Source organism: Hylaeus anthracinus, unplaced genomic scaffold, assembly GCF_026225885.1.
Source record: "Hylaeus anthracinus isolate JK02 unplaced genomic scaffold, UHH_iyHylAnth1.0_haploid 11989, whole genome shotgun sequence".
Taxonomy (NCBI): Eukaryota; Metazoa; Arthropoda; class Insecta; order Hymenoptera; family Colletidae; genus Hylaeus; species Hylaeus anthracinus.
The window spans coordinates 748,977-753,594 of record NW_026534337.1 but is presented as its reverse complement, the minus strand read 5'-3'; positions in this window follow the sequence as shown (position 1 = coordinate 753,594).

Here is a 4,618-nt window from a genome sequence, read left to right as displayed (position 1 = left end):
CATTTGTTTAAACAGAGTGAAAGAGATGCGTGAATTGAAGTGAGAAAGGTTTTCGTGGCTATGCTTGGGAGAACAAATGGCTAGTTTGTAAGTTAGTTCTGTAGAGGATCTCGGCAAGGGCAGACTGCGGGATACGCGTTTGCCGAATAAAGATCAACCTTTTGTTATTACTGACTCGCAATCAATCCGCCACCTTACCCCACAAGTCTAATGCATTTTCTCCTATCTTCAAAAACAATCGAGTTAATTAGGTAACCTGTTTAAAATGCCCCACCCTCTATATTGTAAACGTTGATGTACGATAGTCATGCGAATAGGTAGGAAACCCACCAATTTCTGTGTATGTACAACGTAAAAAAAATGAAATATTGTAAAAGTGTAAACGGAAGTAAAAAGCTTATTTTCTACCTTGTAAAGTTCTTTTTGAATTCTTTTATGTGGCCTTATATTTTCTCTCGAATGCATGAAATATGGAAATTGTTCCAGGATCATATATTCCCTAAGATTGAAACGGAAGGTTAAATGGCGCGTTAGAGACATTGGTCATAGTCCCTCGCGAGAAATCGATACGTTTTAGACGTCGAGTAGGTTGGGCGTCGATATCTATAGAGCAATGCGTTAAATGATGAAATATTAAAAGGAATTTCCCTTTCTTTTAATTCTCATTTATTTACGTTCAATTTACGTCACTAATTATAAGCCCTAAAAGCTTCACTTCATAATAATTAACCCTTTATCTTGAGAGACCCAAGTAATTAATCGTTTATCTAGAGACGTGGTAGCGTTTTGACGCCAAGTACATGAAAAATTATACGCCACCGTGTATATTGGCGCTGGAGCTACCACGTATCTTTTACTCGTAAAACTGCAATTCCAACCTAACCCGAAACTTCTGACAAAAATATCTCGTCACGTCTGCTGTATTTCCTAAATCTAAAGGCATTTTTCTGATGCAAATCGCATATAAGCTTTCTAATAAAACCAAAATCAAGAAAATCGGTCTATGTATAACTGAGATATCGTAATATCATGTCATGAATCTGTCAGAAATTGTAGATTTTTCTTTTGATTCTGATTCTTATTCTTTTCGTCAACACTTAGCCAATAGGAGCTAAGGCCGTTCGTCGATTCGTCGACTCTCGGAATCAGTCGGCAAGGCTCGTCGGTCGGAATTGTAATATGGCTGTCACTCATGCCGCTCGTTCATTTCTAACCTGTAACTGTCAGTTTGGATTTGTGACATTTGGTTTCTTGCAACAAGATTTTCTGACATGCATTGTGCGTACTTTTGAAAACTCAAAGGACTGAAACTGGAATTATAATACAATAAATTGTGCGTTACCAATAGTGGATCTCTTTGTACATTTTCCCACTTTATTTATTAACATTTAAGTTTGTTACAACAAGATTTTCTGCCATGCGCTCTGTGTGCTTTTGAAAACTTAAGGGACTGAATCTGGTATTGTAATATAATACATTGTGCGTTATTCATATGACATTAATTTTATTTGCAAATAACACATACAAACCATATTTTACTTGCAAATTAATGTAGAGCTTAAAATAAAAATACATTTGTCTTTTATTATAGTAAGCGTAGAGTCTACAATATACATAATGTGTCTGAAGCCAGATATAGGAAAGAGACCAGCTTCAGTTCTTTAAGTTTCCAAAAGTATACAGAACGCATGGCAGGATGTCTCACTGCAAGAAATTTAAATGCTAAAGATGAAGCGAGAAATGAAAAAAAGAAATCAACTATTTGTAACACATAATTTATTGTATTAGAATAAAGTTCAGAAGTACGCAGACCGCGTGGCAGAAAGTCTTGTTGCAAGAAATTCGAATGTTAAAGATAAAGCGAGAAATGAAAAAAGAAATTCACTATCTGTAATGCACAATTAATCGTATTCCAATATCAGTTTCAGTCCTTATAAATTTCAAAAGTACACACAATGTATGGGAGAAAGTTTTGTTGCAAGAAATTTAAATAATGAGAAAATGAACAGAGATCCACTATTTGTAACACATGATTTATTGTATTACAATAATACAGAAAAAGAGAGGTCAAACTTAATCCTTTAATTTCTCAAAAGTACCCATGACACATGACAGAAAGTCTTGTTGCATTTAAATGTTACTGATAAAGTGATTACATTTTTTCTTTCATAAATTTCTTGCAATGAGACTTCCTGCAATGCGTTTCGCGTACTTTTGAAACCTTAAAGGGCTCAAACTGATCTCCTATTTTATATTATTTGAAGTCCTCTCTATACAAATTATCTTTGTAACAAAAAAGTGAAATCCCATAAAAAACTTCAAACAAGTAAAAAAATTACGCTAAGTACATGAAAAAGTGGAGGACTTAAAGAGTAATTATAGAAAAATAGAAGAACCCCTAAAAAAATTGAAGAAAGTAAAAAAAGATATGAAATCGAAATGAGCAGCCATTACATGAAGGTCCTTTCCAGTAAAGTGCAAGGTGACACTGTGTAACATAATATCAAATTCGTTGTTTTCCATCTATGCGCAGCTAAAATGCTGTGTTCAACAGTACAAACGTTCAGATCCTAATGACAATTCGTGTAAAGTGACTGCTCCGTACTTTGGCGGTGAAATGAAGAAGCCAAATAGTGTATCATCCACAAACTGAGACTGTTTAGAATCTTGCCTAGATTTCCGCGGCCTGGAAGTCAAATGCTTGGCCTGGCCAGGCAAGGCATTCTTATGTCATCAATACCCATACTTTCTCTCTCATAGACTTTCAGGTAATTTGTCAATTTAAAACTCCGACAATATTATTAGTACACTTTCATTGTATTGAAAACACCGAATTTTACATTGTGTTACCCAGTGTCGCCATTGCACTGTGCTGGAAAGTACCTCTATGTACTGGCAGTTCATTTCGATTTCATATATTTTTCTACTTTCTTGTAGTTTTTTATGGGGATTTTCTATTTTTCAATGATAACTCCTTGAGTCCTCCATTTTTTCATGTACTTGACGTAATTCTTTTACTTTTTTGAAGTTTTTTATCGGATCTCACTTCTTTTTATAAGTCATTTATTATATATAATCTATTTTAAATTTGTAAAAATAAAATTGATATTTCTGTAAACTCTGCATAAGAAGTCTAAGTTACTTTGTAACTTAAATTTTGTTTTATTTTATAAAAATGTTGTAACACCTTAAAAGGGGTGGTTCGGGAGGAAATTTGAGATAACTTATTCCTTAGCGAAAATGTTGTGCGGGGTTTCGTTAAGGAGATATTAACGGAAAACACTGACCATTCAGAGCGCGCGTATGCCGGTGGAGCGCCTGTGGTAGCATATGAGCGCAGCCGCCTAGCGCATAGTCTACGCTTCACCGGCATACTCGCGCTCTGATTGTTCAGTGTTTTATGTTAATATCTCCTCAACGAAGCCTCGGACAACATTTTCGCTAAGGAAAAAGTTGTTTCAAATCACCTTCCAAACCACCCCTTTCAAGGTGTTACAACATTTCTGGGACACCCTGTATATATACACTGGCCCGCAAAAAAATAGGGACACTTTTTCAAACCGTCGTAACTATGGGAGTTTTCAATCGATTGAAATGAAACTGCGTGAGAAGTATTTTTGAAGCGTGACCTAGACGTGTAAAGTTGCATTGGCGAGGGTTGATGAGAAGGAGTTAATTCGCCCCCCGAAAGGGGAGGGTGTAGAAAAACATCACTTCTGAAAGTGCCAGGAGTAATGGAAAGGGTTAAAAAAAATTGAAAAAACCTTTAGGGCGACTCTCTTTGATGCCCTCTACAAAATGCACCCCGTGAAATTCCTCTCGGACAAACCCACCACCCACAAACCCCCACCCTCTCTAAAATCCACAAGTTTTGGATGACGGTCTCGATTTTGGACTCAATGCATTCTCTGGACTCCCCTGATCCAGAAAATGCTATCACTCATACCCTGCACCCTATAAAAATCCTTTGGGGGGGGGGGGGGGGAACAGGTCGCAAATTTTCAACCGCCTTCGGCATTCATTCTTAACATATTGAGAACAAACATGGTGAATTTCATTGCCCTCCGATGTGTGGAAGTGCTCCCTTACGAGGGGGGTTGAAAATTTGAGAGCTGTTCCACCAACCCAAGGGGTGCCTATGGGGTGCACGGTATGAGTGATAGCATTTTCTGGATCAGGGAAGTCTAGATACCAATTCCCAGCAGCTGACTTCGCGTCAGAGTCGTCTGTGATTTCTACTCCATCCTCAATCTTTGGATCCATTGAAATAAACAGGACTAATCGTATTTTCTCCGATTTTTGAATTCAACCCACACGCAGGGCTCTCACGCGCGACGCTATCGCCCTGGCTCGTAACATTGCACTGGCCCGCAAAAGAAATAGGGACACTTTTTCAAACCGTCGTAAGTATGGGAGTTTTCAATCGATTGAAATGAAATTGCATGAGGAGTATTTTGATATATGAGGAGTACTTTTGAAGCGTGCCTTAGACGTGTGTAAAGTTGCATTGGCGAGGGTTGATGAGAAGGGTTCACCCCCTTAAGGAGGACGCGTCGAAAAACATCACTTCTGATCGGTATCTCCCGGTAAAGGGTAACCGCTGGGAAGGTTAGGTAAG